The sequence below is a fragment of the Panulirus ornatus genome, chromosome 8 (genome assembly GCF_036320965.1).
Source record: "Panulirus ornatus isolate Po-2019 chromosome 8, ASM3632096v1, whole genome shotgun sequence".
Taxonomy (NCBI): Eukaryota; Metazoa; Arthropoda; class Malacostraca; order Decapoda; family Palinuridae; genus Panulirus; species Panulirus ornatus.
The window spans coordinates 20,139,821-20,165,155 of record NC_092231.1 but is presented as its reverse complement, the minus strand read 5'-3'; positions in this window follow the sequence as shown (position 1 = coordinate 20,165,155).

The window sequence follows — 25,335 nt, the reverse complement described above, 5'->3', positions numbered from 1 at the left end:
TTCTAAAAGCTCCCACACCCTAAAGTTGCACCATTGCCAATAGCAAGAAAATCTGAACTCCTTTGAAGAAAGAAGTTCTTTGATGAGACTGTACTCTCTATGATACAAGCTCGCAGGTGCAAAGACCTCAGGCAAACCTAACCTAACCGATGACCCACAGAGTTAGACCTCCATCGATCACACTACCACGCATGAACTCCGATGGAACACGGTTCACGGATCAACACATCATCTCTCACCACTCTCATCTGTTACACTTTCACATGTGATTAATTCCTGGTTTGTTCTTTATATTGTTTTGTATCATTTATGATGAATTTGAATAATGATGAGTAGCGTTCAGGTGCCCGAAAAGTGTTATGTATTTCAAGGATAAATGAGAATGATCATAGGGCATTCAATTCATACTTTATCTAATGAAGAAAAATTTGTGGTGAGAAAATACAAAAAAGAAAAAAAATGGACAGTGAATGTTAAATATGAATTAGCCTTTAACAAACAGTATATCAATGATAATATTCTGTCTGATAACATGATAACTCAGGATCATGACTCGGCAGCAAATAATGAAAGAACAGCGACGAACTCACGTAAACAACTTATACATCGACAGTCACACTTCAAGAAGCACAAGGAAATAAACTGCTACAGGAACGATGTGACCTCATAAACCGCTTACATAGCAGATAAACTCGTAGTGATAAGTGTGATGATACTGAGCAAAGTCTTAACTAAATGTGTATGGCAGCAAATACTTCAGTACGAGCTCACACCATCAAGAAGCTTAACAAACTCTATGGAGGTCTAGTAACCCTAATGGAGTCAAAAGACGCTTCCCTGAACCTTTCAAGTCACAACTTACGAACAAATACAGTTCCTCAATCCAGGACTAAACTGCCACTTGCAGTGAAGATCGCTAAGATCGACATGATGGTGGAGATGGAACTGTCATATCAGTCCTTGCTTAACCACAAGACAAGAATATCATAAACCCAGACTTAATAGAATAACTACGATCGTAGAGCGCCATGTGTGATAGCTATACCAAAAGTTCTCTACTTACCCCAGAATTACGATAAGCTGCATAAGACCTGAATAGGTACAGGTTTTGTTTATAAGAAGAGCATACAAGTCCATCATCTGCGTTCTTCTAAATACAAGATAAATTCCATCCTCAATGACAGCATCAAATCTCGCGGCATTAATTCCGATCTTACTGAAGCTCAGAAGGGGAAGAAATTCATATCAGCTGCTAATGTTGGAGCTGATCAACAACACTTCATTACAGGCCAGTGCGGCCCGGGTTACGTATATACAAATGTAGATACATCAAACCGTCAATCCACTCCGCCCCATAATTTCCCAGGTTACTACACCCTACGTTCCTGTCATGTACTCTACGATCAGCTAATGAATTCATGGACACGCTTCGTAACATTCGACCAGAAAAGCTCTTGGCATCAGTATATGTAGAGAGTTTATTTACAAATGTTCTCGTAGAACCATCTATCCAGATAATACTCAACATTGTCTATAATCAGTCATCAAGACCAGCACCCAAGAACCATACTAGAAGGCCTACTGTGTGCTTGTACCACAGAAGTCCCAGGTATACATATACACTGGTCGAGTACCAGGAGAAAAATTATTGACCAATGAGAGGTAATCGAGTACCAGGAGAAAAATTATTGACCAATGAAAGGTAAATGAGGTAAACAATTACACCCTCGTCGTGCCAATGAAAGTTCGTCACCTCAGATCAACGAAGCCTGCCGCAACATGACGTCACCACTTCTTCACCAGATCTCGCTGGGATAGGTTGAGGATCGAGCGCTGGGAAAAACTAGGAGTTCGTCAGTCTGTAAGGTTCATGCCCTGGGATCTTTTTCTGATGCAGAGGGCGTCGAGTATCTGAAGGCGTCTGGGATCGAGTGAAGAGTTTGATTTGAATGTCCCTTGTGAGGATGGTCTTGAGGCAGCGGAATCTCAAGTGTGTTTTCGGGTTTTTGTTTTGTAGATGGGACAATAGAGGTCGGGACAACACAGCGGTGGTCATGGCTAAACAAGACGAACGGAGCGTGAGGTCATCGTGCACGCAATGAAAATTGTATACGACACGACTCCACTGGAAAGTCGCTGGTCTTGGTGCTGGGTTATCTTTATGCAGAGATATCTTTTCTTGCTTTGGTAATAGATAAAGAATATTTCTGGTCGTTGTTGACAGGTCTTAGGTTATGTAATAATGTGGACAGGAAGGTCTTGTAGTCTTTAAAGGCCTTCATGTCCATCTACAAATTGGATGAACGAGTGATCGAGGGTATAATTAAGAGAAACCTGACGCCTACCAACAGATACCATAAAGTAAACATCCTTTTCTATCATCAAAACAAGAGGGTATTGGAGACAGGGACGTCCATATTAAACTCTTCACAGAACCCCAAACGCCTCCTGATACACGACGCCCTCTACATCAAGGATACATCCTGAGGAGGAACCTGCAGACTGACGAACTCCTGGTTTTTCCCAGCACTCAATCCTTGACCTCTCTTAGCGAGAGCGGGTGGAAAAGAGATGACGTTATTTCGCGGCTGAACCCGCCCCACCGACCTGAGGTGGCGAGCTCTCATTGGTCAGACAAGGTGGTAGCCGCCTACCTCATTTATCTCTTATTATTCATAATTTTTCTCCTGATCCTTGACTGTGAGTATACAAACCTGGACCTTGCACTTTCCTCACACTTGATAATGTGACACGAGTCACGAAATGCTGTGTTACTGTACACCCAAGAAAAGTTAGTCTATTGATATTCCCCAGCTATGAACATTGGCCATCGTATAAGTAATCTGCCTGGACAGTGTGAGAGAATCTTTAGACAAGTTGAACACATCAGAAAGAAACTGATAAATACTGAATTAGCAATTATATTCACTGAAACAATTCCTCGTGTGCTTGTCTATCTTCAGCTGCAGGATTTGGATGGAATCATTCTACTTATCCATCTTTGTTTTCATAAGGTGGTTTTTAGAATACAGAGTCTAGCTTGGTTAATACGCTTTCCTCGATTAAATGTTCAGTGCGGTTGTCGATGTTAAAATGCCATTATGTGTTCCTTAAAATGGCAAGATTCAAAGGAAATTCCATTTTGCTGATCATTTATTTACTGGATGTCCTTTTCTTCACTCTCATACGTTGGCATAATTTCTCATCTTTCTCATTAACGCATGATTCCCTCTGAGTCGCCAACGATCTCCGTCAGTCACGCTCCCGTTTTCACTTTGGAGCTCATAAAGAAAACCACCTCTTAGTCCCTTGATTCAACACATAGCATAATCAATCTGGGTCAAGCATCAAAGGAACCCTCCGTTCCCTCAGCCACAGAAAAATGGCTTTCAGCGTAGGATATATTTTTCTAAGAGGAATATGTTAATATTCGCAAGTTACCGGAGGGTATAAGACCAGCACTTTGCTTGCTGCTGTACCTGATAAGGTCGTGGGGTCAAGCTGATAACCCTCACGACATTCTTTGCTCAATGTATGATCACCTGGTTCAGGATAACACTGCAAGCTGGAGAGGGAATACTTCTCATCACAGGCAAGTAACGCTCTTACCGAGAGGTCAGGTGCGTAACGGAAGATGCGTTGAATATCGTCTTTGATACCTGGAATATTTCTTGTGGTGGTGTAATATCTTCTTGGAAGTCTGGCGCTTTTAAATTAAGGTGGAATGTTTACAATGGTGCTTTAATTGACCTCAGCGTTTTTTTTTTAGAATGTATTCAATGAGGACTTACGAGATCTTCAGCAAGAGCTCAGATGTCTTTCCTGAGGATATTATCATTCTAATTCGTACTGAGAACCAGAATATCATCAACGAAACATGAAGCGTTTCACTGGATCTTGTAAAGCCTTCACTACATTATATTCTTAAAACTTAAAGTGGAAACATTTTTCCTTCCAAGTTACCGAGACGAACAGAGTCCGTTTTCCTTATTTTGACCATCCAGTAATAGTCACTTATGAACAGCAGCTGACTTCATCTCCTTCTTCTGCAGTTCACTTCATCTCCTTCTTCTGCAGTTCTCTTCATCTCCTTCTTCTGCAGTTCACTTCATCTCCTTCTTCTGCAGTTCACTTCATCTCCTTCTTCTGCAGTTCACTTCATCTCCTTCTTCTGCAGTTCACTTCATCTCCTTCTTCTGCAGTTCACTTCATCTCCTTCCGCAGTTCCCTCGAACTGCTCCTTCGTTCTCATCACCTCTGACACCAACGCCATTACCACCGCTCTCATCAAGGCCCTCATCTTCCCCACCACTCCCACCTCCACTCTTCCCAGCTCTTTTACCATCCATCCTCCTCATTTGGTTATCAGTTTCACTTTTCTCTCCTGTCTCGCCATATGGAACACCACCAATACAAAAGTATAAATTTATTTTTAAATATGCATGATTTCCCTCAACTCTCACAATCTTCATTGCTACTAAAAACAGCTTCTGAAAATGGATATAGTTCAATACATTCTTGGGTGAACTGTTTCTACTAATGAACACATGTACAGCCATATTGTGTCACTGTCTCATCTGAGGAGTAATAATAGACATAATTGTTATCTAGAAGTTTTACTGTGGAAGTGTCCACAAATAATGCTAATGAATGTGAGCCAACTGGTGTGTTCTCCACACCTGCTTCGTATCTAAACTCATTGCTTTCTATTAGGCAACCTTAATATCCACATGAGCTAATTCATGTTGTGTCAGATGACATTTATAGTGCTCATCATATCATCTCTAATGCTTCGAAGCTGACCTTCATACTTTAAGCAATTGGTCATCTTCATGACCTCATACCTGACCTTACCACTGACCTTGATGAATCATCGTGGGAACAACTTCGTTCAGGAGGAGTCCTTCATTACAAGTAACTTTTTGCACTCAACACCTTTGTTAAGTCAGTGACAGACCCACCGACAACACATCAGCTCATCTACACTGAAACAAAAAGGGGTGGACATGGCTGACTGATGTAAGGTAGAGGCAGGTAAGGTCAGTAGTGTGTGTGTTCGGCGAGGAAAACGACGCAATGTGGTGGTGCGGTAGGAGGACACTTTTGAAAGCTTATTCACACTCATCAACGGATAGTCACTATTATGCTAACTAGCAACTGGTGCTATAATGCAGTTTCCCCAATAGGAAGGATCCACAGGTATATAAAATGGTAATGTATGTTTTCTTTTTTTTTGGTAGGGTGAATGCGGGACAGTTGAGGAGAGGGAGTTTTTGTTCCTTTGGTGTCAAAGCTGCATCTCTGGCAGAAGGAGGTGTGATGAATACACGTTTGTAATGCTGGAAAAATGAGTGATTTCGAGGGCAGACATGAGAGTGTAACTCGAAGATATATGGGTGGAGAGTGTAGGTTAGGATGAGTGGAGTTTTAGGGTCGTGTCCCCAAACTTTTAGGAAGTCCCATCCAGTGCCTTTTTTAAAGGCAAATATACCAAAGTGGATTTAATATTCATTTGATTCTATTGACTGTACTTCGTATGGGGACTTCCCAATCATATTACTGGAATTCCCACTGAGAGAGTCAGGTAGGCCGCCCCTTCCCAAAGCAAATACAGTTATGAAGAAAATAGAATTAAAAGAACCAAGTAATGTAATTATAATGGCATTCACTTCTCACTGAACAATATGAATAAATGATACGACGTCCTTGGAAACAAGACTGAATCATTTTTCTATGCATGTCTTCCGGAAGAAACCAAGCTGCTTTTACGAAGCTAATTCGTGCATGACATGCCCCCTAATCGCTTCAATAAAATATTTCGTCAGGGAAAGTGTACTGCTCTACGTAAGAAGTCTTATATGTTTCGTACATTGAGCTTTGAGGTAACAGTGGGTTATTCATTGGATATCGCATTGGAAACTATACACGCTGACCCCTAGGGAGGGCACAGGACAAGCAATTCCTCGGAGTGATACACATGTCAAGTGTTCATGACATTCTAAGTTTAGTTCTAAGGAAGTTATGGTGACCCCTGTCGATATACCATCACTCCGAAATGTACCATTAGCATACTCTTACAAATATGCTCAAGTATGTGCTCGAACACTTGTTTCTGTTACGTGAGTTATGCTTACGTGAGCTTACATGGTTACATGAGCATACGTATAATCTCCACCAGTTTCAAGAGACTGAACAATCTCACGTAAATCTTGCAACGCCTTTTATACAAGGTGTCAAAGGCCTAATAAAGTATGCTTGAGTAATCAAGTCCTTCCTTAGACCTTACAGCAATGTATTCCAGCCCGCGTATATGATCCTAGGTACTCAGCTTAAAAATGAGATTCCCTCACAAGTCACCACAACCAGCGACTCAACAAGGAAAAAAAAGGTAAACTATTTTATAAAAATGATTTTGATTTGGAAAATTCACTCGGCTGTGAGCAAACTCACTTCTCCTAGGAAGTGCCATAAATTCCCAATAATCGCGAACCCACAGGAGTTCTGCAGGACCTACTGAAGGTGAGCATGACGACATATTGGTCGTTTATTCCTCTCTCGATCACGGAGTTGGACGTCGTCTGTCGTTGGATAAGCTACTGTCGTTAGGTCTTAGGGTAGTAACACTGATTCTCTAAGTTACGTCCTCCTATCTCATACAGATAAGGGAAGGGATGAGATGATGAATACTATACCCCTGACCTAAAAGGTATGCTGACGAACGCGTGTAGTATGGATATCAGAGTCTTCCATGAGTGTTATAGAACTCTACGAAATTCAGCGAATACCAAAAAATCTGGTGCAGTTCCTGCTTACCCATGGTCGTCACGAGGAAGTCAATTTGCACGTTGAAATATAGTAGAACCTGGGTTACCGTAATGCATATCTACCAAAAAAAGATATCAGTCCAGAACGTTTGAAATTGGTCTGTGACTTGATTATTCTGACCTGAGACTACACCCACTTAATACTGAGATAAAGGAAAACTGCCTCGTTCGGCAGTACTACACCCACTTAATACTGAGATAAAGGAAAACTGCCTCGTTCGGCAGTACTACACCCACTTAATACTGAGATAAAGGAAAACTGCCTCGTTCGGCAGTGACCTCCAGTAAACTCTACCCGAGCCATTGCTTACATTAGTCACAGCAAGGCTTATCTCATTCCCGTCCTTACCATAGTTTTGTTTACCTTCCACTAGAACCTTATGAAATAATTTCCTGATCCTCCAACCGACGTACTGCATCATGCACACCTGCAAGTACATCACACAAACCTGAGTCTCTAGTGACGCTGAAGATGAGAACCTAAAATGTCACCAACAAAGTCGAACAACTTCCCTTCATTCCCAATTGTTCTGGCACCAGGATGGTGATCCTTGACGGATGACAACACAACTCTAACTTGACGTAACTTCGAACTCAGTGTTCCAGTTGATCCCACAGAGGATAATACCCAAACCTACAGGAGGACACAGTCACAGCAAAAGACCCACAACTCTCTTACAAACCCTTACAAAGAAACAATTATTAGCTACCATCACATCCTGCTGGACAGGCAGAACTTCACTTACCTCATCAACCAGGCGTCATGCCTGTCCGCTGATTCCGACTTACGAACGTTCTGCAGTGGGTAGCAGGCAGTGAGGCAATTGGGTCGTTGTAAGTAGGGCACATCAACACATACCTGAAACAAAGATTCATCATTAGCTACAGAGGGCTTCCATGTCAGCTCCTAAAGCTACCACCATCTGACTCTCTCTCTCTCTCTCTCTCTCTCTCTCTCTCTCTCTCTCTCTCTCTCTCTCTCTCTCTCTCTCACTGGACATGCAACATACGCTTTCGGTGCACTACAGTCTCCACGGTCACACTAGGCAATGGCTAGGTGACCAAAAGTCACAACGTTCACACTCCTATGAAAGGTTCTTGTGGCACCAGTGAGGCGCCATCCATCTACACTGGGATTCGTCCGCGACTTCCAGTTTCCTTAGGTGGTCCTCACTCGCCACGCAAGTACTCCAAGGTTCAAGACTTCAACTGAAATTTGTTCCCATAGAGTTTCGTTTCTACTCCATAAGGTCCCATTGCCTTTCCCGTGCTCTGTGCAAGATACCATCTCTCTCCTGGACTTGAACCAAATCTATCTGACCATTTTGTACGTTATTTTCCTTGCTAGTCCTACACTGTGAACTGATCATATCCATGTTTGCCTTCAGCGAACATCGTTTAAGTACCTAATCTATCGATCAGCCCCTTGGGTGGATGAACAGCTTACTAAACCGTAGACTGACAGCCGTGACCATGATTCGTTAACTAAGCGAGCGGGTTCGACCCCGGGAGGCCTTGTCACGGTCACCAATAATAATAACTGCTACATGAAGGAGGTCCATCATACTCAAGCAATGGATGTGAACACATCACAGCTCGCGGCAATCTCATCCGTCCCTCAAACATGAAATTCGGGGAATCACTATAGACATGCAAGGCTGCGTTAATGGTACGACACAGGGTATCAAAGATGAAGTCATCCCCGTCACATCTGTTCACATTGCCTGCTGGCCGTATGACGTCAAACACTTTCCTCTTCGTAATTCCAACAAACCCATCACTGGCTGGGTGGTAGACAGCTATCTCACGTTTTCTAATATTGTTAAATTTGCACAACTCATTTATTCGGTTCATACTTAAATTCTGACCCGTTGTCTGAAAGGGGCGCTCTAGCTTTAGATAACAAATCCGCTGAGGACATGAAGTGATACATTTAGCTATGTAACATACGGCACAATTTGAGTGAGGACTTATGCTGGCCGGCATCGTCCTCGGCCATTTCTGGTTTACCACAGGGTACATCATTTACCTGACTTCAAAACATATGTAGATGACTCCAGAGGCTTACTAACGCCTTCCATGTCTGCGGGTCTCACGTCAAGTAACTTATGATACATCCATGGTAAGGGAAGACTTATTTCCTGCTTATCAAGTTTATCAAAAGTAGGCAACGCTTCATACTGATAAAAAGATGGTCCACGGGTGGTTAGAGTTCCCTCGCCAGTACTCAGAGGTATGGCTAAAATACTAAATTGAAAGATGTAAGTAATATACTTGACCGTGACTTATCCTGGTCAATTTCACCACAATAGTGTGATCCTTTAACACATGAACTAGGTAACTGTAAATCAAATTTTGACAATGATTTAAGTCCCATATTGCCTCCAGAGCTTGTGACTCACTTACCAAGTAATTAATTTCTTCATTAAACAAACTTCAACTCGCATATGGAATGGGTAACAGCTTACCCTTAAAGGTCTGCAGAAGAACTGCACTTAACGTCTTCAATGAGGCAATCGTTGCTAACACAAATGGTTTCCCCAAATATAGAAACTTGAGAACCAGGGCTATTGTCAACATTCGTTGAGTTCCTCGAATTCTTCTTGCCCGTTCTTCGTTCCACGCAAGGAATTCACTTTTCTTGTGCAGGCTCGTCAAGGGCCGGTCAATACTGGCAAAGCTACATTCAACTCCCTATACAATTCTCTTAAATATCATCCATCGACTCGGGAGTGCAAGAACTGGAGACACTATTAACATTATCATCTGAGGCCGCTAGCTGCTCCTCACTGACATCACATCCCTTTATACAGAAGAGTAATAACTATGATTTCTACAATACTCTGATAATAATTTACATGAGATCAATAATGTTAGTAACATAATAACAGAATAGAATATTTACATCACTCTCTGAATGTATGTGAAAACGTAAAAGTACATTAAGGGATACTACCCAAAACAAAATCATTTCTTTTGAAGGAAAAAAAAAAAGGAAATTCGTACACAATACATATATACACACACACATATATATATATATATATATATATATATATATATATATATATATATATATATATATATATATATATATATATATATATATATATATATATATATATATATATATATATATAGCCATGCGCCCAAAGTACCATGCCAAAGATTCCAGTGTTAACACATTCCCTCAGAGATCATTGTGTCAGTATCACACCAATATCCTTGACCACATCAGAGGTGGAGGAAATCTTCAGCAGCAACATATCACCTGGAATCATCCAGATACGGTTGGTTATGGTTCACATCGACCCACTACAACTGGTGTGACTGTACGAACAGTATCAACGATGACATTAAGATACGAAGGGATGAAGGAGAAAACTCTTCATAGTCAGTTCATGTGAAGGTTACTCGAGAAAGCTCGAATCAAATGATCGGTAATAGAATCTGTTCGAGGACATGGTATCACAGGTTGGAAGTGAGCCAGCTCTTCAAAGCTCAGAACATATTATGGCCTCAGTTGGCAGGTGTTTTAGCTACCGAACTCAGACAAAGCCCTGGTGTCAGCTGTCTGTTTTGAAAGAATTTTCTGGCGTTTTTCAAGGTTTGATTGTGTGAGCAATAAGATCTTAACAGCTACTGATTACTCTTCAGTCATACTTGGAATTGATATTTGAATATTTATTACTCAAAGGAAAGTAGCGTGACTCCGAAATGCAGGGGTTGTTAATGATCATTAGATTTCTTGATTTCGATCATTCTCAATTTCTTGATCAAAATACGTACCCTGGTCACCGATCCAGCACAGAGCTCAGCTTCCTTTGTGGTTCTTCCTGTGAGGAACTTTGGATGAAATGTTAGTCAGCCAATACGAACCCAACACTTACTACCTTGACTCAGAGATTGTCACTAGCCTGAATTAGACAATCACACCTAACTGATTTACACCCTCGGGGTCTCGGCTCAGAAGCATATAATCGGATACGAATTCAGCAAACGCATTCGCCTTGGCTAACAAGATAGTGAGGTAAGCGAGGCTCGTTTTGGTAACGATGTTAGAGCGAGACGTGTGCCAGATGTTGCCAGAGAAGTGATCACCATAACTGGCAATAACCTTGTCCTCCGTCCTTGTGTACACACTGTGGCCACCTTGTGGCCTCCTTACCTCAACCTTACTGTGTCTGGTACTGGCCATGGTTGTGGCCACCTTACCTCAACCTTACTGTGTCTGGTACTGGCCATGGTTGTGGCCGCCTTACCTCAACCTTCCTGTGTCTGGTACTGGCCATGGTTGTGGCCACCTTACCTCAAACTTTTGGTGTGTCCCAAACGCACTTTCGTGCTTCACATCTTTGGGAAGACTAGGAATGAGACAAACGATATATGGGAGGCACAGATGTGGTGTTTCCGTTCACAAGAGCGTGGCCTGTGGTGGTTGGGTCTGGCACCGCGCCTGTCGTAAAATTTTATCACGACTTCAAGACAGATTCAGCGTACGACACAACTAACCAATTTATTAGACCCTCACAAAAATTCATGTTGCAATTCTTTATGTAGCTGATAAGGGAATATTCAGAGATTTAGACGTTTTCACTGAAGTAGCACAGGACCAATCAATAAAGTGGTCATAAATCACATATGAGGAGTTTGAGAATATATGTACAACATTGGATTCAAGTTTAAGTATTCTAGATCTATTATTGATAGCTCTCTTAATCTGGCAAGGAAATAATCTTATGAAGTTAACCCGAAACCCCCCAGTGGTCCCAAGAATATTCTAGTCTTGCTTTTTAATCATCATTTTATCTTACTCCCCAACTTCTTAAAGCCTTTAATGTTAATGTAGCATTCATCAGTGCTACTCTAGATAGAACCAGTAACTCTCTGATCAAGATACATAACACTGAATCTTCCGTTACTAAACACACAAAGAAGTGTAACATGAATATTGGTGAAGGTCAATATAAACTGAATAACTGTGTTGTAAACAGTTTAATCTCTCCTGACAGCATGATAATACTGTGTGACAGGCGCGCGCCAGACCCGACTACCAGAAGCCATACTCAATGTAAGCGGAAACACCACATTCCACTTCCCATAAATATATATATATATATATATATATATATATATATATATATATATATATATATATATATATATATATATATATATGTTGGAAAGGATCACAATTTTGCGCGTGATCAAGTTTATTCCTAAGAGTCCACAGGGAAAATGAAAATGAAACAGTCAGATGATATACAGCGAAGAGACGTAGCTAGAACGCCATTTGGTAATTGATCAATCACATGTTCACCAAATGGCGTCCTAGCTACGTCTCTTCGTTGTATATCAACTGACTTACATTTCTCTCTTGTGTCTCCCCTGATGATGTGATTATTACACGAAAGTGCACTAGGGAACTTATCGTGCTTCATATATATATATATATATATATATATATATATATATATATATATATATATATATATATATATATATATATATATATATCGATGCATATGACCGCGCACTTTCACAAAATACATAATGCCCTCCAACAGCAAGAAGGACTCGAACTCGGGACCTTCGGATAGAGGCAGCTGGGAACGCTAACTGTCACCTATGATCGCCCCTAAAAGGGGCAATCTGGTAGGGTTTAAGACTGAGTTAGAAGACCGGTTGTTCAGCGCTTGTCCGGTCATTTATACGTTTTATCAGTGTTGTGTTTGTATGGTGGGTGAGAGTATTTACGAATATAGGTCGCTGATATGCGAGACAAGGACAAACTTTTTACCTCTATTTTCAGGGCTGGAGATTAGTTGTGGCGCTGTTGGGATGAGAGGGGTATGTATAGTAATGTTACTAGGAACTGAGTGTCGACCGTGTTAAAGTGTGATTGTATCTGTTACATTGTGTGGATGTTGAGTGTTTGTGGTTGCAGGACAGATGACTGTTCTAAGTGCTCTATTTTGCGTGGTTTGCTTCTGACGAAGGACGATCAGGTAGGCGAGGCGAAGTGAAAGGTGAAGCCAATGAAATACTTGTTACGTACCTTACTCAAAACTGAAGAAAAGTGAGATAGCTGTTCCTGAAAGTGATACACAAGCGAGACAGTGGCATTGGAGGAAATGAAAGCAGTTCACCACAGAAGAGATTTCTATGTACCAGAGAAGGCAACAATAGCAAGCAGTGAGAACCAATATCAAGAAGCACACTGATAGAAAACAGATAATTAGCAAAAAAAAAAGCAGAGAAAATGCGAGAAAAATAGAGATCTTTTTAGCGAGGGAAGGAGTGACAACTTGTCCATCTGTTGGTGATGTGGTACAGGTAAGAGCACCACACCTGCAGGTTTGTGTGTTGATTACGTATGTTATCAACCGAAAACTGTGATGCGTAGCGTTCTCTGAGCACGGAGGGGCTCAGATGATAATGGATACAACCTAACCCCTGATAAGAAGAGGCGTCTCCGCTTAACTGATGACAATATCCTTTCCTGAAGAATAGATTAGATTCCTGTCATAGATTACTGGTGCCTACCACGAAAAGATTCGTCACACGCCCACAGGAAAGAAGACGACTGTTTTATAAACCAAACCAAACTGTCCTCTTACATGATCAAAAACATTCCACCGGCTTATCTTCTGGTTCATGCGAAAGAGGCGACCAGATTACATATTTCATTCCTTTCATTTTTGAAAGGAGGAGAAGAGTGTGAGGTTCAGGTATGAAACCCACAGTGGAGTGAAAATGTCAAAGACTTAAAAAAAAAAGAAAAAGGAAAAATCATCTTAACACTTAGGTCAAAAATGATCTTCCTTAGCTCAAGAATAGCAGGCTACTTCTGTGTACTAAAACGAGTTAAGATTTCTAGAATGGTGCTTTGGCGGTCATCTGTGACACAGTAATATACGATGAGGACTGTGGTGATTATCTGCGACACAGTCATACAAAAAGACATAAGGTATGCGGCAGTGCACAGACTGGGCAAGGAAGGAGAATTCAAGGAGGTAAACGACTGGAATGAATCTGATATAGGGTAACATAGTGACACTGAAAACACAGAGGGTGAAGTGAATGAGTATTGGCAAGATATGTGGGAAAATGTGAATGAGACATATGAAAAGACAAAATAATAATACATATGAGAGTTAGTTAAGTAGTAATGGAACATACACTGTGAATATGAACACAGTCACGAGAAATGTAGGGAAAAAATGTAAATGAGTGCAATGAAGGTCAAAATATAATCGTGGATGGAAGTGATAAACATGCAAGAATAATAACTACAATAATCGAAGTTATGTGAATAAGGAAAAAGAAAGAAAACGAAGAAATGAAGAGTAAACAACAAATATAACAAGAGACAATATTGCAGGACACAGTATTTAAGAGACAGATGCAAACTCTTTGATGAGTGCGAGCATAATCAGCAAAGACCGTGCATGAGAGCACACTTGTTTGGATTTCCTGATGCCAGAGGATATCATAATTCGGAGGAATGTAATTATACGCACCCACAAGTATGCAACAAATGTGACACACACATTACACCTGCAGGTGGGGCCTAGCCCAACCCAGTGTCCGCTTTTATCATACGAATTACCGTAAATAAAAGAGGACTGAGAAATGCATATTCATACATCCCATAACAGCAAAATATGTGGAAAATACAAGAACCAAAAGATGTGCCTTAAACTCTGCCTAGGTATTGAGCTTTTGGTGAAAACACCGGACAAGTGGCTCTAAGAACTGTGAATTCACACCTCTTAAATATTACCATGATATAGACTGCCACAACGACTACACAGTAACTGTCAGATTACACCACATTACTGTATTGATCTGTATTAAGCATCTGCATCGGTTCGTCTGCTATATTCCTAGCCCTTCTCCATCACGAGTGAGAAACGTGTTTTTGGCTTTATCATCAGTCCGAACGAGGCAATATTATCATGTTAGTCAAAGAACGTATCAGAAACCTAATACGACCCTGGACCATAGCTATCTACATCTGCTGAAGTGGTGTTATTTCCCGAGACCAACATCCAGCCGTGAACACCACCATACACATGGTTCCTGTGCTCGATGGCATGACGAATGATACGAGACAACTTTTCAATTCGCCTTTTTCGAGGCAAGCGTGTATACAATTTTCAGCTGATGCATTTCTTGCATGATACATGTATTGCATGTACTCCCAAATGAGAAGAATAATGTTGTGGCTGACATGAACGCATAAATCTGCCTTTTGAACTGTAAGTAATACGTAATTCAGTGGAAGCTTGTGACCATGAATAACGAACTAACGCACGAAGCATTCATTGAGGAGCTCCGTAAGAATGGCATTAGATCTCTTCGATACCTGAAACTCGAGTGTAAATTATCACGTATTGATTCCATAAGTTTATAAGATACTGACTATCCCATTAACGAGATCAATAATGATCATGAACAGCTCATATAAAATGTCGGCAAATTGCTCTGGTGGACGCTGGTAGCCAGTCTTTTCATGAGTGGGTCTGTGCACTTCCTTCTTGAGAGCGATCTAGGCCTGATAAACCTGAAAGTTTGAAACGTTTCATAAGCCCAGATACTGCATGAACAATGCCGGGATAATAGTGCAGGGTGAGAAATAAAAAATGAAAGGAAATCAACTGTGTGCGTGGAAGATACACTGAGCTTACACTTTCCAAAATATGAGTCGTCCAGCCCAAAATAATCCTTCATTTCAGGCCATAAATATGAGAATTTTATCAATAAATTCCTCAACATATTACTTGACTGTGTGCATCTACTTTAGATGATTTACTTGCAACCGTAAGTACCACTAGTATTGAGCTATGCTGGGCGTGAGTGCAGCTACAAACGAACCCAAAACAACAAATCAGATACCGAAACATTCCAGTTCAGATGACTGATTTTCGCCTCCCGTATTTTTTTTTTTTTTAACCTTTTTGGATATCAATAAAAAGCGCTTATGCTGGATTCCTTTCCCTCAATGATAGGCTCAATAATTCCCCGAGAGCATTTCGTCACAACCAAGGAAAGTGTTGGAGGGTATTTGTGTATATGCATATATATAGTCGAACAGAGAACAAAAAAATGGATTTCGCAAGTCGTGTGATCTGAAAAAAGCCGAGTGACATAGCGACACATAGCTTTGAAAAACGCCTGAGGTGTAGTGGTGGTGACGGCCCATAACTTTCCATTTCTCATGGCATAGTCCTGCTCCTGGGAAGTAGATCTGAGACCTTGGATTCGTACTGTTATAAACCTTCATATCGATACCCTGGCCAAGGTTTCTCCGAAGTGATGGATAATTCAGACAATACTGAGGCCAGAGTTCTGGGTGGGTCGAAAAGGAATAATTCACAGATGAATAAACAAAAGATGTAGACATTCAGAAGCTCATAACAGCTCTGGTCAAGATTTTCCGGATGATTTCTGTTCATGAAAAGCCTGTACCAGTCCGGGAATAAAGCACAACCTTCCACCGAAGTAATAATGATATGTTATGAAGGAATAATGAAAAGTCTGAGTTTTCCCTCCAAGTGTTACCACCGCAGCAATAAACACAGTAGCTTAAGTCTGAACTAACAAAAGCTATGTACCTTCCAGGGAAACGTATTCTGAGCGCTTGACATGAACACTTCCTCAGCGTCACTACTCTTTAAGGTCTCTTCGGTGAGATTACCTTTAATGACCTCCTTGGGTGTCGTGATTTTGTGACTAGGATCAATATATTATAAAACTCCTCATCAAAATAACCAGAGATGTTCTGAGTCTCCATTTGCCACAGTCACGCTAGAGACATAAATAATCAAGTTAGACCTTTCGACTTGCATCTATATCTACTCAAAGCATATCTGATGCTCTTTTAATATGAGCATTTAACTCACTACGTAATATACTCTGGCAAGTTGGTGTGTCAGGCCCCAGTACACCACAATCCTTATTCCACTTACTTATGGTCTTCCTCCAATCAAGCCTTTTCCGTTCTGAGCAAACACTATCATTCCGCTCACATTAACCCTCTTCTCATCCGGAAAACTGATCATAACAGTACTTTAACACGTTGTCTGTTAAGATGCTAATGTTCATCTAGCACTGGCGTTCACTGGAATCTCAAGCTGGGTTATGACCTCAGATGTGTTCGTGTAAACATAGAGAGCGGGAATGGGTGGGTACGTGTCAGCTGCATATGCTTCATCTTATGTCGTTGTTGGGCTTTGCTACAACTTTCTGAACATCATTAATTTCTATCTCTGAGTTGTGATCTTATGTTCATTTTTATTCATCTTGTATGAACAAGACATCAGGGAAATCCGAAGACTGGCAGATAGCTATATGTTATAGCTGCTCTCCACACACACGCACTTACACACACACACACACACACACACACACACATACACAAACAATCAAAAATGCTCCCTCTTATTCCCTATGCCAGATGCTAAGCAGAGTCTCCTCAGGCAACGTGACTCGTGAGATCAATATTACACAGTAATTCTCTCTCCTCCTTTGCACGTAGGTGACAGCGTGTGTCACTATCCTCGACTGTGAATGGGTGGCAGTCTACGTTGCTCTTTCCCTCTTTGATCTGGTTACCCTAAGATGCAAGTGTATCATTCAGCGTCGTCGTCACATTGCCTTGCATCACAGGTGGATGACAAGAACAATCAACAGGCCATGATGCTGGTGATGTGAGCTGCACTCCTCTACACACCGCATCATGTACACCATCAACTCGTCCTTACCAACTAGAGATCAGCAAGGAAGAAGAACCTCTCTGGTATTTCCGAGTTTATAAGATCATAATCAAGCGTCTGTCTTGTTTGAAGTCTGTCTTCGTTCGTTCGTTCAAATGATCTGGACTAATTAGAACTCTAAAAACTATCATTTACTGTAACTACATATAGTACAGCAGTGCATTTATCATCATATATCTGGAGTATGTTTTAATGTAATCAAACTATTAGGATGTAAATGGAATATGTATCAAATTACAGTATGGCCTTCTAACTTGAGGTTTCTTACTTGCTTTTATCCATCGTATTTAAAGTGTTTTATATATTTCCGAGGTATCTTTTACCACTATACTTAGCATCTCGATGTACGTACCATAATTAACATTATTCCATCAAATGTGTCTTCACTCACAGTCTTGAGGTCTAACTAGGACGTGTGACGGAGAGAATCATCGTCAGAACAGTCAACAGTCAAAGTAACTGGTATATAATTCAACATAGAAAATAAAATCTATTCACGAAGAAATCTCGAGCACATATCTCACTGTTATTGTTCCTGTTAATCATAACTAGTTTTCAAGCACAGAAAATGACTGAATTGGGAAAATAATAAAAAAAAAAAGTAATCACAGAAAATGAGTGAATCTGGTAAATGATAAAAAATTATCGCAGAAAATGAGTGAATTTGGAAAATAATAAAGAAACAATTACAGAAAATGAGGAATTTGGAAAATATAAAATAATCTCAGAAAATGAGTGAATTTGGAAAATAGAAAAATAATCACAGAAAATGAGTGAATTTTGGAAAATAATAAAAAAATTACAGAAAATGAGTGAATTTGGAAAATATAAAATAATCACAATATGAGTGAAATTGGAAAATAGAAAAAAAAATTACAGAAAATGAGTGAATTTGGAAAATAATAAAATCAATAATCACAGAAAATGAGTGAATTTGGAGGACAATATAAAATAATCACAGAAAATGAGTGAATTTGGAGGACAATATAAAATAATCACAGAAAATGAGTGAATTTGAATAGTAGAAAATCCTCACACAAATGGAAGCGTTCCATCAGTGGTGGTAAAGTCAAGAACCTTCAGGGCGTCAGCAAGTATGAACAGAATTCGGAAATAATGAAAATATCTGTTTACTCTTCATCTGATCTGATGAAGCCAAGGAAGACGCCTCGTGCGACTTCCTCTAACAAGACCACCACAAGTATCCTTTGATTACTTTCCCTTTGGTTAATTTTAATGAGGATTCGAAAACCTTTATAGTCACTCCATCACCGTCAACACTGAATACAATACAGCTTCCCCGAAGGTAAACCAGGTCAGGAACCTCCACTTCGATGCAGTCTATGGGAATAAGACGTCAGATCCTGACTTCTCTGAGTATCTTTAACAACATCTCATCCCTGGTGCATACTTGGAAGTTTGTTCTCGACGATGGATTCAACAGGTACTCGAAATTAGTGTCGGTATTCTCAAGAGCAAGAACTGGGAATTTTTCATTTCTCAGGTTATTATAACACATTTATCATCGAACTCCTGACCGTGTGGCAGGTATGTGAAGGTGGAGAGATTCCCTGATGACGATTGTGTCAACACCGATTTCTAGGAAGGTGTGTGGGTATAAACATCACCAGTGAGCACACACTATCTTCACATGATCAGAACAAATTAGACGTTGGAATGAATCCTATCTTTCCCAAACATTGTCCAAAGATAAATGTGAGATAAGAAACTTTGATAATCAATTTCCTTTGTATAAATTATCGGATAGTGACAGTTCGAAGTAGCATTTTCTAAAGGTTCAGAGTCCAGCGAGGATGACAGGTGCTATTCAGACATCTCCTAAAGTTTCAGATTCACAGGTACAGGTTAATGAAAGACTTTCAACTCTCAATAACTGTCAGAGAAAGATATCGTCATCACATTTCCTAAGACAGATGATTAAACCTAAATGTTTTCATTAACATTCCTAACGACAAAAGCTGGTCTATCTTGCATAAAAGAAACAAATAAATCCGTCATCTTATAACTAAGACCTTCGACTGGTACCACTACATGTACCTTCGAAAGATTTTCTTGTAGCAAAACTATTAAGGATAGAGAAAGGCGGGAGAGGCATTATATGTAGTAGCAGATCTGAACACTCCGGACCTTCGTCTGTTCGCTCCTACGGAGAGCTACCACACCCTCTCGCACCGCCACCAGACCTTCCCATCCTAGCCACACACACTTTCTCCTCACAACCACCACTCCCCTCTCTCCCTGATTTCCACACCATCCCTCACCACCACCACTACCCTCCTTCCCTGGCTGATACACCTACGTTTATATTTCCTGACATTGAAGTGCTTCAACATGTGATATATATGCATAGCGTCATATGATAAACATACATAGTATCAATTGATAATCATTGATAAGATAATATCATATGACAATCATACATTGTATCATATGATAATGATACGCAATATTATGATAATCATACACAGTATCATGCAGCAAGCATATCCAACATCACATGAATGCAGCTCATAGTAACCACATTCTTCTCTAGGATATATGACCTGTTCATATCACTAAGAGGATAAGAACCTACATACCATCGTCCCTACAGTGGCAAGGGAAGAGGGTGCGCCAAGCTATCTCTGCGAAGAGAAAACTTTTTCCGACCTCTTTTCTTGTAGGCAGTATAAAGTCGACGATTGAAGAGTGTATCCAATGGGGATCCTCATGTCGCGTTTGGCAAATGGCATCGTTGCTGAATTATTGAATCCAAGCCCCGAGTCACCAGCCGCTTCCATTGCTTTGATGTTTAGTTTCCGACTCTTCTATGTCTTGTTTGATTCTTCGAAACGTCATTATTTCTTTAATGCCAGTACAGAAACCTTAAATTCTTCACGAAAACAAAGTATCTTCACTTCACTTCTGGAACAGGATGCAGTAGAGGGGAATCTAACCCTCCACAGCTTTAAAAAAATACAAAAGCTACTCGAGTTGAAGATAATCATCCTGAAACTACTTAAAAGGTCTTCCGAACAGCGCCTCTGGCGGAGAGACGGTTTGAGGCATGTTTCCAACATACACCTTGGTACTTGTGCTGTTGTAATTTGTCTGCTTTCCTCCCTCACACAGGCCCTGTCTCTTACATCGCTGACTTTGAATTTAAAAGAAAACTGTCTTAACTTCAAGAAAATCCGATTTACGTAAATCATTGTATTTGATATCATTAAGTTTTCCTAAGGTAAGTTAACTGACGATTAACTCAGAAGTTTTCAGTAGTCATTGTCTGTGATTCTTGATATTATGGCCAAGGTCTGCCCACACTGCAGACACACAGCAGCCGTGATACAGCCACAGCGTAATAAACATCTTGTGGTGACAGCAGACAGGCAACAACTATGGACAGCTCCGTGGTATGGCTGGCCGAAGTATCTGATTAGCAACGTAGCGGCTGCGCTGGATCGTTTGTTCTTTCGTTGCAGTTGCATACCAACCATGGTTCTCTGCCGCACATTTCAGGTCCCTCTCATGGTCACTTCACATCTACCATAATCCCTCTACACCTTACCTGGCATTTCCTCATCCTCCTTCATCTCTCTAAACACAAAATACTCCCCTCAAGCCTATCATGGCATCTCCACGTCCCGCTGAGTCCATGCATGCCTGCTTTTGATGTGTCATGTTTATTGCAATCTCTCTATACCCACCAAATTCGCCCTCGAAGACGACCATAATTTTTGCTCTTACAGGCATTCTCCATCTCGTACCACGGATCTCCACCTCGACCAAGATAATTCCCTAAACAGCAAGAATACCTTCACGCCCGTCATGACCCATTTGGGCTCTCTACTCTCTACTGCACTCTCATCACCACAGTTACTCCACCGCCACCACAATCCTCCCCTCGTGACTACAATAGACCTTTTACGCCGACTGTTGTTTCTCCACGCCCACTATGGCCACTCCAAGCCTACTATGGCCGTTCCACGCCCACTAAAGCCACTCCAAAACCAGAGTGGCCAATAATTACCCACCTACATCCCTTCACGACAATCTTGCATCTGATTAGCCCACTGGACTCCGAAACAAACCATGATCCTCTGTACGCAAATATGACCCCGCCATATTACCCACAATCCCTTCCATGTCATTATGATTCCTCCACATTTTTCGTGGTTCTTTCATGACCACTAATAATTGATGCATGACCATCATGGTCTATCCATGCCCATCCTATCCTTCAAGCGCACGCTAATTCACTGCATGCCAACTATGACCCGTCCATGCTCACCATGATCCACCATGGTCTTGCATGACACCTCATCCAAACCATTTTCCGCCAACCATGACACCCTCCACAAATTCTGCTTTCCTGTCCTGTTTTCGTCCATATACATTAGGAATTCAGGTTACCATTAAAGTCTTCTGACAGCTGATCTCGTTATTTGTCTTTCCCATGTACTCTTACCAGTCACCCTACCACCATATTCATAGCCACTTTATACCTACTATGAAGCCCACCACATCATGAACTCCTCTATGAATATCACGAAACTCTCGCATTCAACAAAACGCCTCTCTGCCCACAGTAACTTATGATACCTTTTCTCTCACCAAACCTCTCCTAGTTTACCATGATCCCTTCTATGCCTGCCATAACCTCTCTCTACCTACCAAGATCTTCCGCGCCAACCATAATCCCGCATCGCCTTCCATGCCTCCAAGTATGACCTCCTGCATGCCATAACCCCAGTACAACCAGTACCGTACCATTCACACTCTCCTGGAATATTGGCCTCGTTGTCCCAGCCAGTCTGGATCATCGGGTAAACTTGTTACCGAGTGTTCCGCTGTTCATCCCGCGGCATCTGTTCACGTAATGCCACGTTCGTTCGCCTGAATGGCCACTAACGATGAGGCAGAGGTACAATGGCTTTGTTATGGTTTCATTATAGCCTGTTTATTGGCACTGACAACAGCACTGTCTACGAAGGACCGTCCACATGCTTGCTCGTGCCTTGTTGGCTTTGGTACAGAGATCGAGTACATCCTCTTGCTAGCTACGCCTCGTCCTTCAGCTAAGGTTATCATGTTCAGAAATAGGACGAGACAAACTTTGAGACATCTTGGGTTCGTTCCGTTTATTGGTCACAGGAACACAAGTGAAGCGCCTCTGACAGTGACGCGAGCCTTTCGGTGGTTACGTGTAGCAAGTTGAGGAAGTCAAGTACTCCGTCATCAAGTACTCCGACACCAGTGGTAGCGTGCACTAAACTGAAGACGTCAGTCGCAGTGCCGTAGGTGGGGACGTCCACATACTAAGTTGGGGAAGTGAAAGAAAATACCGAAGGTGGAGACGTGTCTCAGACTGCGGATGTCCGGCGCAATACAGCACCGCAGGCGGTCACGTGTACCAGGCTGGGGATGTCACATTCAGCGCAACATGCAGTATACCGCCTGTGGTGAAGCCAACTTTCTCCGTCTTTATCTGGCGTTCGACGTCGCTTGCTTCACGAGGCTACTGTGCAACTCGCTAGTGCTGCTGCAAGAAGAATAAGGTCGATGGTGCTGAAGTCAGCCTCCACTCTCATCACCTGCTTCCTTTACCACCACACACTGGCCACCACCCATACTCGGCTCTATCACTGTGAGCGCCCCACAGATATCTATCTCTTCACTTATGGTGATGCACAGGTTTCTAAGTGAATCTGTATTGACAAATGAGTAGATCAAGGTGGTAAAAACACTCCAACTTCTATATTTCTACTACCCTGATCCACCTGTAAGTTTCCATACCACAAGTCGTTACGAAAACTATCAAAGACACAGCTACTATTACGGGTCGGTATGTTTTCCGGTAATAGATTAGAAACACTGCAACAGTTTGGTCTTGATAATATATCATTCGACGTGGATTAGATGTAGTGATACACGATCAGGTGTATCTGTGAGTAATATCTGCCTGACACATACGTGAATGATGGGAGGTCCAGCTATGGTCGTGTACTACATATAAAGAAACGGTCCCCTGCGAGTACCTTTTTACACAGCGGTACTGTAGAACCTCGATGTCTCGTATTTTGATTATAGGTACTTGGCAACGAAGACATTTCTGAGCTACCAAAGACCATGACATCCTTATGTATGCCACTTAGTTCACTGCACTCATTTACGATAGGCGACCCGGCAGCCTCAGGTAATAATGAATGTACCTTGGTACTTCAGGATCAAATCTAAGATCTATAGGTAACTGATCCTGGCTCTAAACGCCAACAGAGACCATCTTTCAAGGTTCTGAGTTACTGCAACTTCAAGAATCACCTCGAGCCTCCGTATTGTGGGTGTTGACACTTCAGAAGCTCTGTAATGTTATAAGCTGCCGCACCTCGGCTATGATGGCCGGTTTGAGGCTTTCTTTGTCGTATAAATTACACACAGTTCACTGCCTTCATTCAAACCAGGTGATCTAGTAAGCTCAGATTACAATGAATGAACTTCACGGTCAAAGGAAGGATCCAAGGGTGCTAGAGCCAGGCCTTAAGGACTAGCAAAGGTCACCTTTCAAGGTTCACAATATCCATTAAACGCGAAAATAAATATACATTTCAGGTCCTTGACAGTCAGCCTTGAAGGTCATTTGAAGGCAGAAAAAGGACATTTTGATATTTCTTTTCCTAAAAACCATATATATATATATATATATATATATATATATATATATATATATATATATATATATATATATATACAAACTTAAAGATCTCTCATCATTTAAGTATATGGTTTCGGCCAAGGCGAGATCCACCGGTGATATCGTTTCCTTTGTTCCTCATGGATGGCCATCTTCCTGGGAGAATCTTGGGAAATCGAGTTGCTTATGAGGCTTACTTTTCCGCCCTCCCTCAACTCTCCCTCTGCCCTTCCTTCACCCTCCCTCTGCCCTTCCTTTGCCCTCCCTCCGCCCTCTCATCTAAACTTGCTAGCCGCTCAATCTCAGTAACTATCAATGAAAAAAACTCGAATTCCCTACCCAATCTACAGCTGTGTTCATTAGGGTTCTCCGCTACCGTCTATCCTCTTCCTCCTCCCATCACTAGAGGAAAGAAAGTCACTTACACGCTGGTGCTTCAGCTCCGCTTCCTCCCAGTTCTTTTCAAGTTTCCTCAATCCTCTGAGGCCCGCGAACCACTACTTCTCGTCTCGCACTTTACCATTTCGTTAAGTTCGGGTTTAGGTAGGATTTACCAGGGAGTCAGACGTAATCTACTTAAGCTTTCGAACACTTAGATGAAAAAGAAAATTCTCTTTCTCAACCCTCACACAAATTTCCCATCTTCCTTGATGAGTCTACGGAAGCCTCACACCACGGCAATAGCCATACTCACTATCTTCATCATATCTCATATGATGACGAAGTTCCCACATTACAATGATGGCTGATTCGCTCCCTAGAAAAAAATTGGGATTCGTGTCCAGATTATGAAGATTCTTTTCTTACGAGCACATACCCCAGTTATAACTAGCGACTACTTCACCCTTGTAAGAAATGCTGCTCTCACAATGTAGAGAGGCTCTAGCGGTACGAACCGTAATTATCAGACGTAGCCGAGTATAAAGCTACTCACTCAATTAACCTTCTCAGTCAGGAATTAAAAAAAAAGTTACCCACACTCCTCAAGCCGCGATGGTACTCCTCTTTCTTTCATCAAGAGATATTATTTTTTTTCCCC